The sequence below is a fragment of the Rhinoderma darwinii genome, chromosome 3 (genome assembly GCF_050947455.1).
Source record: "Rhinoderma darwinii isolate aRhiDar2 chromosome 3, aRhiDar2.hap1, whole genome shotgun sequence".
Lineage (NCBI taxonomy): Eukaryota > Metazoa > Chordata > Amphibia > Anura > Rhinodermatidae > Rhinoderma > Rhinoderma darwinii.
Window position 1 is genome coordinate 114,477,078 of NC_134689.1, and position 13,478 is coordinate 114,490,555.

Here is a 13,478-nt window from a genome sequence, read left to right on the forward strand (position 1 = left end):
TTTCCTAGTACATTATACGCCAAAATAAATGGTGCTAGAAAAAACTACAACTCGTCCCGCAAAAATCAAGCCCTCATAGGACTATATAGACGGAAAAATAAAGACGTTATGGCTTCTGGAATGTGGGAAGGAAAAAACGAAAATGAAAATCTGAAAGTTGTTTATGACGGGAAGGGGTTAAGGCATAAAATAGGCTGGTCATTAAGGGGTTAAGATAAGCTCTAGTTCCAAAAAGGTCAGGTCAATATAGAATTTTTTTTGTCATTGGAAATAGAGAGAAATCATTACATATTTGGCAAAATAGCATGATCGCTGCAACAGCCTGTAAGCTTTTGATGCAGTTTAGCAATTTTTTTATTTTTAGATCCCAAAAAATAAATAAATAAAACGTAAGCCTCATGTACATAACCATGTGTACTGCTATACAGTCTCCATGTGCAATGACGTCTTAGGTTATGTGCACACGATAACTGCAATTACGTCTGAAATTACGTAATTGCTCGTTCTCGCATTTTGCGAGGCGTCATTGACGGCCGTAATTTAGAGCTGTTCTTCATTGAATTAGGGTATGTTCACACGCACTATTTACGGACGTAATTCAGGTGTTTTACGCCTGGAATTACGGCCGAAAATACTGCTTGAAAGTGTCTGCAAACATCTGCCCATTCATTTGAATGGGCTTTACGATGTTCTGTGCCCGCGTCAAAGAAGTGCCTGTCACTTCTTGGGACGTAATTGGAGCCATTTTCCATTGACTCCATAGAAAAACAGCTCCAATTACGTCCGTAATGGACGCTGCGAAAAACGCCCGCACATACCATTACGTCTGAAATTCAGGAGTTGTTTTCGCCTGAAAACAGCTCCGTAATTTCAGCCGTAACGAACGTGAACGTGTGAACATACCCTAATAGTGCAGTGTTCATCATAAGGCCTGATTCACACGAATGTGTTAAACGGCCGTTGAAACAGCGGCCGCCCCACGGACCTATGTAATTCAATGTGGCTGTTCACACAGCCGTTGTTTCAACAGACCGTGTGAAGGGTCCGTGGGAAAATAGGACATGTCCTATCTTTTCACGCATCACGCATCCCTCCATAGACTCTCATCTATGGGGGATGCGTGACATCACGTCCCGCAGCGCTGAGCACGGATGCACCTCGGACGTGAAAAACTGCAGTTTTTCACGTTCCAGATGCGCAGCACTGGTATGAATCAGGCCTCAGGGCTTATTTACACGAACGTGTTAAACGTCCGTGGGACGCCCCTTGAAACAGCGGCTGTCCCACGGACCTATGTAATTCAGTGTGGCCGTTCACACAGCCGTTGTTTCAACGGCAGTTTTTCACTTCCGAGATGCGCAGCGCTCGTGTAAATAAGACCTTACTCACAGGGCACACATGGGGAACTTAAAGAGGCTCTGTCACCAGATTTTGCAACCCCTATCTGCTATTGCAGCAGACAGGCGCTGCAATGTAGATAAGAGTAACGTTTTTATTTTTTAAAAAACGAGCATTTTTGGCCAAGTTATGACCATTTTTGTATTTATGCAAATGAGGCTTGCAAAAGTACAACTGGGCGTGTTGAAAAGTAAAAGTACAACTGGGCGTGTATTATGTGCGTACATCGGGGCGTGTTTACTACTTTTACTAGCTGGGCGTTCTGATGAGAAGTATCATCCACTTCTCTTCACAACGCCCGGCTTCTGGCAGTGCAGATCTGTGACGTCACTCACAGGTCCTGCATCGTGTCGGCCACATCGGCACCAGAGGCTACAGTTGATTCTGCAGCAGCATCAGCATTTGTAGGTAAGTAGCTACATCGACTTACCTGCTAACGCTGATGCTGCTGCAGAATCATCTGTAGCCTCTGGTGCCGATGTGTCCTCGCTCGTCTGACACGATGCAGGACCTGTGAGTGACGTCACAGCGTGATCTCTCGAGAACACGGCTGTGTCTGCACTGCCAGAAGCTGGGCGTTCTGAAGAGAAGTGGATGATACTTCTATACACAACGCCCAGCTAGTAAAAGAAGTAAACACGCCCCGATGTACGCACATAATACACGCCCAGTTGTACTTTTACTTTTAAACATGCCCAGTTGTACTTTTGCAAGCCTCATTTGCATAAATACAAAAATGGTCATAACTTGGCCAAAAATGCTTGTTTTTTAAAAATAAAAATGTTACTGTAATCTACATTGCAGTGCCTATCTGCTGCAATAGCAGATAGGGGTTGCAAAATCTGGTGACAGAGCCTCTTTAAGTGGCCACAAGGGCTGTCACACTTTTACGGGAGGTTCTATGGCTTGTGAAAAACAGGAAGACTAATTATGTATGGCACACTATTCTCTCTACATAAGACGTTACAATGGAGGATATCTATTTTCCATTTTCATATGTTGAAGAGTATGAGGTTGTGGTGAAAACCACTAGCCAACCTTGCTTGTAAAAGTTCCTTTTCCTATTAGGGCATGGCCACACGTGGCGGATTTCCTCCGCAACTGTCCGCATCAATGCCGCACCTAATCCGGGTTGTGGATTACGACTGCGGATCTGCTCAAAATGTGCAGAAAATTGATGCGGACTAGCTGCTGCGGACTGCGGGAAAAGTGCTTCCCTTCTCCCTATCAGTGCAGGATAGAGAGAAGGGACAGCACTTTCCCTAGTGAAAGTAAACGAATTTCATACTTACCGGCCGTTGTCTTGGTGACACGTCCCTCTTTCGGCATCCAGCCAGACCTCCCTGGATGACGTGCCAGTCCATGTGACCGCTGCAGCCTGTGCTTGGCCTGTGATTGGCTGCAGCCGTCACTTAGACTGAAACGTCATCCTGGGAGGCCGGACTGGAGACAGAAGCAGGGAGTTCTCGGTAAGTATGAACTTATATTTTTTTACAGGTTGCTGTATATTGGGATCGGTAGTCACTGTCCCGGGTGCAGAAACAGTTACTGCCGATCGCTTAACTCTTTCAGCACCCTGGACAGTGACTATTTACAGACATCTCCTAGCAACGCTCCCGTCATTACGGGAGCCCCATTGACTTCCTCAGTCTGGCTGTAGACCTAGAAATACATAGGTCCAGCCAGAATGAAGAAATGTCAAGTTAAAAAAGCAAGACGCATCCGCAGCACACATAACATGTGCATGACAGCTGCGGACTTCATTGCGGAAATTAGAATCTCCATTGAAGTCAATGGAGAAATTCCGCCATGAGTCCGCCACTGCTCCGCAACAGACAGAGCATGCTGCGGACACCAAATTCCGCTCCGCAGCCTATGCTCCGCAGCGGAATTTTACGCATCGTCTAAACGAACACTGCTAAATTAAAGTGGAAGTCAATGGACAAACGGCTCCGCTGCGGATTAACGCTGCGGAGTGTCCGCAGCGGAATTTAAGTGAAATTCCGCCACGTGTGAACCCAGCCTTAGAACTCCAGACACTGTGGCATATACGTACACTTACACATCATATGAATTTTGCATCAGATTTTTTTCACACTGCGTTTTCCAAAAAGAGACAGAAGAATTTGTTGCTCATTAGTCAGCTACTTTTATAGCCTAAATGACAAGCGATCATTAAACGGAGTAGCAGCATAGTTCATCACCTTAAGCGTTTCAATGTTTTCTGAAAGGTGAACCTAAACAGGTAAGGCCAGGATCACACACAAACTTTTGGTGCAGCTTTTGCCTCAGTTTTTTTTAGCCAAACACAGGAAATGGATACAAAAGAAAGAAGATGCATCAGTCTTTTCTTTATACCCTTCCTTCCTTTTTAGATACACTTCTGGCTTTGGCTCAAAAAATGAGCCAAACTGTGTGTGTGATTCTGGTCGTATAGGGGTAAGGCCTCATGCACACGACCGGCCGCTTTTCCGAGCCGTGCTCCCATTATAAAGTATAGCAGCACGGCCCGTAAAATAAAAAAATAGAACATGTTCTATTTTTTTAACGGCACGGGCACCTTCCCGTGAGAAAACGGGAATGTACCCGTGACTAACAGAAGTCTATTTCGGGTCGTAATTACGACCCTCAATAACGGGTGTTTTTACGGTCGTGTGCATGAGGCCTAAATGTGACATACATTTTACTTTCTCTGTTATATATTAGCATATTGCAAGTAATAGAGGAGTTGAACCACATAAAAGCAACTTTTGACAGCTTAGGCTGACTGTATAGAGGTCATGTATTATGGAATTTATAGTGTAACTCCACTTCAATTTACACTTTTCAAGAGCAATTCTCTAATGCACTACTATGATTACTGAAATGCTTCGTTTAGGCCACAGAGTTAACTGCCCGTAGTTACATTTTCTGCTAAAGATTCTCAAAACCCCCATTACAACCGTCACATCGCACTAGGAAACGGTGCATACAGATCTTTAACACCTTCAGGAAATAGATCAAAACAGTCAGATCCCTCTGTGTAGCTTCATGTTAAATTTAAAGGTCCAAATGATCATTATCCTCGATGTATTCATGTAGAGGGAAATAACTGACGCTTTTCATGCCAGTTAAGTCTTATTCACACGACTGTGCAGGATTAACGGTCAGTAAATACTGCACGGACAGGCCGCGGAGTGTCACCCGCATTTGTGGACCGCACTTACAGTAATAAGTATAGGAGCATGGTCCGTAAATGCAAAAAATAGGACATGTTTTTTTTTTTCTAAGTCATTTCTACGGCTCGGACACACCCGTAAATATACGAAAAGGTGTCTGTGGCCGATAGAAATGCATAGGTCAGTATATTGTCCGCAATTACGGATCCGTAGCGGACATTTTCTCCATTGGTTTCCACACCTTTTTAGTTAGGTTCGTGCACATGTCGCGGAAAACTCTGCTGCGGACCATAGACTGCAGTGCGGAATTTGGTGTCCGCAGCATACACTGGCTGTTGCGGACTTGTTGCAGAATTTCTCCATTGACTTCAATGGAGATTCAAAATTCCGCAATGAAATCCGCAGATGTTATGTGTGTTGCGTTGCGTATTGGTTTTACGAACAGGTTATTCCATCATTCTGGCTGGACCTATGTATTTCTAGGTCTATAGCCAGACTGAGATGAAATGTTTTAAAAGACAGCAGGAAGTACTCTTCACCTGAATACGCAACGGCTAATCCGCATCAATTTACTGCACATTTTAGGCAAAGCCGCAACAGAATCTGCAACGCAGATTATGTGCAGCATTGATGCGGACAGTGTCTGCAGAAATACACCACGTCTGGCCATGCCCTTAGTGATTATTGGTCGACATAATGCAGTTTTAGAAATCTTTAATTTAGTGTGAGACTATGGCTTGAATACGGTGGGTTCCCCATCCAGCTATTCAGAACATGTCCATGTGCCCTTTATAATGGCTTTATAATCTGTGTAGAATGTAATCTATCTACTATGCAGAGAGCGATTTGTGCATTAGGGCTGGTGTGACCTCATCCACTTTTTCCATCACTGAACCTGTTGTTCTATGATATGCACTTATAATATTATGGTTATATCATTTATATTTCTTATGATGCCAGTTTTGCAAAGATATTCAATCCACTGAGGTTATATAGGTTTTTTTAGATACTTTTCATATGGTACCTGTACAAGTCGTTTTTGTACCAACATGCTTTTTAAAAAAAAAAAAAAAAAAGATAATATATTGTGAATTAAATGATTGTACTTTTTTTTACGATTGTTATAAGATTTCTCCTACTTTGTATAGGATTTTTTCCTTGGTGAACTAGGAGTAATTTTTTACTACTTGAGGAAAAAACGGCTCGCAGGGAAAAAGAAGGGACATGCCCTATCTTTGGGCATTTACGTCTCTGACCTCCCGTTGACATCAATGGGAGGCAGAGAAAGCGTATTTCGCGTCGTTTTTTGTTCGCAGCGCTCAATGGCCGCGGGCGAAAAATGCTGCAAATATCGACGTGCGGGCAGAGCAAAATCTGCCTCAAAATTCCAAACGGAAATCTGCCTGCAAAAAAACTCTGTGAACCCAGCCTTAAACCCCTGACGGAAATATTTATTTTAATACATCAATTGTATCAATGTATGTGAGGCCAGAATGAATGGACAGCTCTTGAGCACACACTCAGAAATAAAGTCTGTAAGTTAGTGCAAGCAGCTATTTAATCGTTTGCTGTAGGTTATGGCACTTACACAGTTTAGTGCCAATGCTGGTGAATTTCCTTCTTGTTCTCTTGAATCCAATTATGTGTAACATGCCTTTGGGGCAACTAAAATATATTACTTTAGTTGTATAAACTTTCTGTAAATAGCAGCTTTCAAGCCTCTGCTCACTGCACTTAGACTGCCATCTATGAGGCAGTATGATTGCTTTAGCTCAGCAGATTAGTAAATATTCTGCATTTATTGTGAAATTGTCAGTGTCAGGCTTTTAATGAGTAACCCTCCACTGTCTTCGGGGTGATTACCCAATGACACATAGATGTCAACAATTTCACAATAAAACGCAGCTTATTTACTCACTATATTTGTAAAATTTCTATATAATTATAATTTTGATAATTAATAACTGCGTTTAAGGGGTCTTCTCACCTCATAAAGCTATGGCATATCAGTAGGATCTACCATTGCTCTGATCAGTGGGGGTCCAACTCTCGGGATGCCACCGATCCTGAGAATGAAAGGGCTGGTTTAGCCATGCCTCCCAACTGTCCCAGATTCAGCGGGACAGTCCCGGATTCCAGGTGGTGTCCCTCTGTCCCGGGCTGCCGGTGGGATGTCCCGGTGTCAACTGTATCTGCATTCTCAGGACACAGATATAGTTTAATCCAATGCTGAAGCAAGAAACCGTCAGCTCCTTGCTTCAACATTCAGTGTGTGAAGCGGCTGTGAGATGCTCGGCACAGACAGACCTGGTGCAGTGATGTCATCGCGCCTGTCTGCGCTGAGCCACTCAAAGTACAGAGTGGAGAAGCAGAGGGATCTCTTACACAGGGCTAGGTAAGTATTTTTATTAGGCACTATGGGACATTATACTGTATGGTGGCATCTAAGGGGGCATTATACTGTATGACGGCAGCTAAGCTGCCATTATACTGTATGGGGCAGCTAAAGGGGCATTACACTGTATGGGCACAGCTATGAGAAATTATACAGTTTGTAGGCATTTGCATTATACTTTATGGGGGCAGCTAAGGGGGGCATTATACTGTATGGGGCAGCTATAGGGGCATTATACTGTATGGGGCAGCTATAGGGGCATTATACTATATGGGGCAGCTGTGGGGCATTATACTGTATGGGGACATTATACTGTATGGGGGTAGCTATGGGAGCATTATGCTGTATGGGGCAGCTATGAGGGCATTATGCTGTATGTGGGCAGCTATGGGGGAATTTACATTGTCATTATACTGTATGGGGGCATATGTGTGGGTATTATACTGTATGGGGGCAGCTATGCGGGCATTATGCTGTAGGAGGCAGCTATGGGGCATTATGCTGTATCGGGCAGCTATGGGGCATTATACTGTATGGGGAATTTGTGTGGGCATTATACTGTATGGGGCATTGTACTGTATGGGGCAGCTATGAGGGCATTATGCTGTACGGGGCAGCTATGAGGCATTATACTCTGTGGGGGCACTGTATTGTATGGGGGGAATTTGTGTGGGCATTATACTGTATGGGGGCAGCTATGGGGCATTATACTGTATGGGGGAATTTGTGTGGGCATTATACTGTATGTGGACATCTGTGGGCATTATACTGTATCGGGGACATCTGTGTTGGCTTTATACTGTATTGGTGCATCTATGGGGCAATATACTGTGGGGGGCATTATACTGTGTCGGGCCAGCTATTTGGCATTGTATTGTTGGGAGGCACTATGGGGTATTATACTGTGTGGGGGGCAGCTATAGGGGTTTTAAATTATGCGTGGGGGGATTCTATGGGACATTATACTGTGGGGAGGCACTACGGGAGCATGATAGTGTGTGGACTGAACTGGGTGTGTGTGGGCGGGGTTAGAGACATGGCTTAGCAGGAAAAAAATTGCCGCACTACGCGCGCCGCATCTATTATCTCTCTTTGCGATACTTGAACGTTGGGAGGTATCAGTCTAGCATTTGTCGCTTTCAAAGTTTCCTCCTCACAGCTGCACCCAGAGTACCCACTGTGCAGGGAACTGCTGCGCGGCCCCAGTCACTTGAATGGAGCTGTGCTACAATTCCATGCACAGCAGGCGGCTGTAAGCGCCATTGTGCAGGGAAAAATTGTGAAGGTACCACAGTGCTAAACCAACCCCTTCATTCTCAAGATTGGTGAGGTTCCTAACAGTCGGACCCCTACTGATCAAAAACCCCCTTAAAGGTGTTTAGTTCATAAATAAGAAAATAAGTAGCTTTGTAATATAAACCTTCGGGGGAATTTGCTAAGGCTAGTGTTTTATACGCCAGTCTTAAACTAAAGTATGTTGCCAGAAATGCGACAAATTTATTAAGAGGCGCACACCTGTGCACTAGTGGTACCAGGGATGTCTAAACATTACTAGTACCAGTGTCAAAAACATATTACTGACAGTTACCAGTAGAGAAGACTCCTATCACTCAGCCATATCTTTAATAGGTTTTTCCTTTCTAATATTTAGTGTGGCTAAGGACCATCTGTCACATATGAAAGTGGCTCATGACCTACACAAGACTGCACTCTGCCATTTTACATGTGTCAACAGGCACCGATCAGCCAGGCTTGAAGACACCATAGACATGAAATTGCCAACAGGCTCCTCAGACAAAAATCTCATGTCTATGGTCAGCTTAAAGGGGTTATGTGGGGGGGGGGGGGCACTGTACTCGATGTATAAGCTGTAGCAGTAGTACATCAATTACATAGAGTACAGGGGACCTGGTCACATGACAAATAGTTGTGTCACCATGAAGGAAGACTATGTCACTAGACTTCTGGTCCCCCGCCAGTTCTATAAAAATCTATTAAAATCTCATAATCAGCGTGACAGGGGGACCGGAATGTATATTAGTGAGTGTAGCCACATACTACAGTGAGTACACTGCTAATACTTTTCACTCCCCACATAACCCCTTTAACACTCCTTGCTCCAGCACATAGGAATGGCGACCCTCTTTACCTGATAAAACAAGGGGTAGAAGCGCTGTTCGTTTGTCCACACAAAAACATTCATTAGGGAATCTAATGGACTCTGTATTGAATAATTACAATTCGCACACTTTATATGCCTACATTTTAGCCAACAAACTGATGAACAATTATTCATCTGTTCCCTGAGTGTATCCTTAATCTGACCTTTCATCTTGGAGTAAAGATAGTCAAAAAGTTTTGTTTTTCATGTTTTTTAGGTAAATTGCATTGCAATGCCTATTAACTGTTTCAGAAGCCATGTCCAGAGACTATATCCTGTAACAGTGTACTATATGTTTCGTTCCAGAAGCACATGAAGCTTAGAAAGTTATGCTGCAGTATCTCTTGCTCTTCATGAGTGCTATATTTATGTTACAACCTTTAGAGTCCACATGCAAACCATTTTTTCCAGCTGTAACCAAAATAGAAATGTTTCCTCGAATTTTTGGGTCAATTTTATTTCCTACTTGATACATTGTAGGAAGCTTTTCAATAAGGCAGTACCTTTATTTGGCCCATCACATACAATTAAAGTAATTTTTGCAGAAAAAATCTGCAAGCAAAATGTCACTTTTTATTATTGTGCTCTAATGTATCATAATCTGTATATGACAGACATTGGAGTACAGTTATAAAAGCATGCTGGTTTTTAGAATTAATAATTCCCAAGAAAATGTAAGCAAATGATAATATTCACGCTGATACATTACAATCTTAAAGGGGTTTTCCCATCAGAGACATTTATGAATAATATCCACAGGATATGTCAGATAGATGCGGGCCCCACCTCTGGGACCAGCACCTATCTCTAGACCCCCTAAACCCTGTTCTACTGCTCTGTGTTGTGGCTGAAGCGTGTGATTTCCGACCATGAAGTACGGACACAGCGTAACTCCCATAGAACTGAATTTTAGTTATAGAAACAGCGTAGCTCGCATGCTACGCTTCTTCAGTAACTGCCGTTCACTACTATGGTAGTTACGCTGTTTTTGTAATTTATGGTCGGAAATCACACGCTTCAGCCACAACATAGAGCAGTAGATCTAGGTTTAGGGGTCCCCGTTCTAGAGATAGGCGCCCGTCCCAGAGGTGGGACCTGCATCAGTGTTCCCTATAAGGTGCGCGGGCGCGCACCTTCCACGGTCAGCCCGCTCACTAAAGTTTAAAGCCCGCACAGTTTCACGGACGGCGGGCGGATGCAGTGGCGCCGCTAGCACCAGGGGGGGCTTCGGGTGCTAGCGACAGCTACATTCACTTGTATGTGCATCCTCAGGACGCAGATACAAATGAATACAGGATATAGACTGGGAAGAACTAATGTCAAATAATGGAACAAATGATAAATGGGAGATTTTCAAATCTACTTTGAGTTATTATAGTGCAAAATTTATTCCTACAGGTAATAAGTATAAACGACTCAAATTAAACCCCACATGGCTTACACCTTCTGTGAAAGGGGCAATACATGACAAAAAAAGGGCATTTAAAAAATACAAATCTGAGGGTACAGCTGTAGCCTTTGTAAAATATAAAGAGCTTAATAAAATCTGTAAAAATGTAATAAAATTAGCAAAAATACAAAATGAAAGGCAGGTGGCCAAGGATAGTAAAACAAATCCTAAAAAATTCTTCAAGCATATAAATGCAAAAAAGCCAAGGTCTGAACATGTAGGACCCCTAGATAATGGTAATGGGGAGTTGATCACAGGGGATCAAGAGAAGGCAGAGTTACTAAATGGGTTCTTTAGCTCTGTATATACAACAGAAGAAGGAGCAGCTGATGTAGCCGGTGCCAGTGCTGTTAATATATCAGTTGATATACTGAATTGGATGAATGTAGAGATGGTCCAAGCTAAATTAAATAAAATAAATGTGCACAAGGCCCCAGGACCAGATGGGTTACACCCTAGAATTCTTAAAGAGCTTAGTTCAGTTATTTCTGTCCCCCTTTTCATAATATTCAGAGAATCTCTAGTGACTGGTATAGTGCCAAGGGACTGGCGCAGGGCAAATGTGGTGCCTATTTTCAAAAAGGGCTCTAGGTCTTCCCCGGGTAATTATAGACCAGTAAGCTTAACATCCATCGTGGGGAAAATGTTTGAGGGGCTATTGAGGGACTATATACAGGATTATGTGACAATAAATAGCATTATAAGTGACAGCCAGCACGGTTTTACTAAGGACAGAAGTTGTCAAACTAACCTAATCTGTTTTTATGAAGAGGTGAGCAGAAGTCTAGACAGAGGGGCCGCTGTGGATTTAGTGTTTTTGGACTTTGCAAAGGCATTTGACACTGTCCCCCATAGACGCCTAATGGGTAAATTAAGGACTATAGGTTTAGAAAATATAGTTTGTAATTGGATTGAGAATTGGCTCAAGGACCGTATCCAGAGAGTTGTGGTCAATGATTCCTACTCTGAATGGTCCCCGGTGATAAGTGGTGTACCCCAGGGTTCAGTGCTGGGACCACTATTATTCAACTTATTTATTAATGATATAGAGGATGGGATTAATAGCACTATTTCTATTTTTGCAGATGACACCAAGCTATGTAATATAGTTCAGACTATGGAAGATGTTCATGAATTACAGGCAGATTTAAACAAACTAAGTGTTTGGGCGTCCACTTGGCAAATGAAGTTTAATGTAGATAAATGTAAAGTTATGCATCTGGGTACCAACAACCTGCATGCATCATATGTCCTAGGGGGCGCTACACTGGCGGATTCACTTGTTGAGAAGGATCTGGGTGTACTTGTAAATCATAAACTCAATAACAGCATGCAGTGTCAATCAGCTGCTTCAAAGGCCAGCAGGATATTGTCGTGTATTAAAAGAGGCATGGACTCGCGGGACAGGGATGTAATAATGCCACTTTACAAAGCATTAGTGAGGCCTCATCTAGAATATGCAGTTCAGTTCTGGGCTCCAGTTCATAGAAAGGATGCCCTGGAGTTGGAAAAAATACAAAGAAGAGCAACGAAGCTAATAAGGGGCATGGAGAATTTAAGTTATGAGGAAAGATTGAAAGAATTAAACCTATTTAGCCTTGAAAAAAGACGACTAAGGGGGGACATGATTAACTTATATAAATATATTAATGGCACATACAAAAAATATGGTGATATCCTGTTCCTTGTAAAACCCGCTCAAAAAACAAGGGGGCACTCCCTCCGTCTGGAGAAAAAAAGGTTCAAGCTGCAGAGGCGACAAGGCTTCTTTACAGTAAGAACGGTGAATCTATGGAATAGTCTACCGCAGGAGCTGGTCACAGCAGGGACAGTAGATGGCTTTAAAAAAGGGTTAGATAATTTCCTAGAACAAAAAAATATTAGCTCCTATGTGTAGAAATTTTTCCTTCCCTTTTCCCTTCCCTTGGTTGAACTTGATGGACATGTGTCTTTTTTCAGCCGTACTAACTATGTAACTATGTAACTATGTAACTATAGGCTGCAGGTCATGTTAAGCCATATACAGTGGAGGGAATTGCTGTGTAACACTATATACACAAGGGTAGGAGGGGGGCTGTGTAGCACTATATACAAGGGGAGGAGGGGGCTGTGTAGCACTATATACAAGGGGAGGAGGGGGCCTGTGTAGTACTATATACAAGGGAAGAAGGGGCTGTGTAGCACTATATACAGGGGGGAATTGCTGTGTAGCACTATATACAGGGGGGAATTGCTGTGTAGCACTATATACACCGGGAGGGGGGCTGTGTAGCTCTATATACAAGGGTAGGGGGCTGTGCAGAGCTATATACACAAGGGGAGGAGGGGGCTCTGTAGCGCTATATTCAAGGGGAGAGAGGCTGTGTAGCATGATATACAAGGGGAGGGGGCTGTGTAGCACGATATACAAGGCAAGGGGTGGCTGTGTAGCATGATATACAAGGGGAGGGGGGCTGTGTAGCACGATATACAAGGGGAGGGGGGCTGTCTAGCACTATATACAAGGGGAGGGTGGCTGTTTAGCACAATATACAAGGGGAGGGGGGCTGTCTAGCACTATATACAAGGGGAGGGTGGCTGTGTAGCACGATATACAAGGGGAGGGGGGCTGTGTAGCACTATATACAAGTGTAGAGGGGGCTGTGTAGCACTATATACAAGGGGAGAGGGGGCTATGTAGCACTATATACAAGGGGAGAGGGGGGCTGTGTAGCACTATATACAAGGGGAGGGGCGCTGTGTAGCACTATATACAAGGGTAGGGGGGCTGTCTAGCACTATATACAAGGGGAGGGTGGCTGTTTAGCACAATATACAAGGGGAGGGGGGCTGTCTAGCACTATATACAAGGGGAGGGTGGCTGTGTAGCACAATATACAAGGAGAAGGGGGCTGTGAAGCAAGATATACCAGGGGA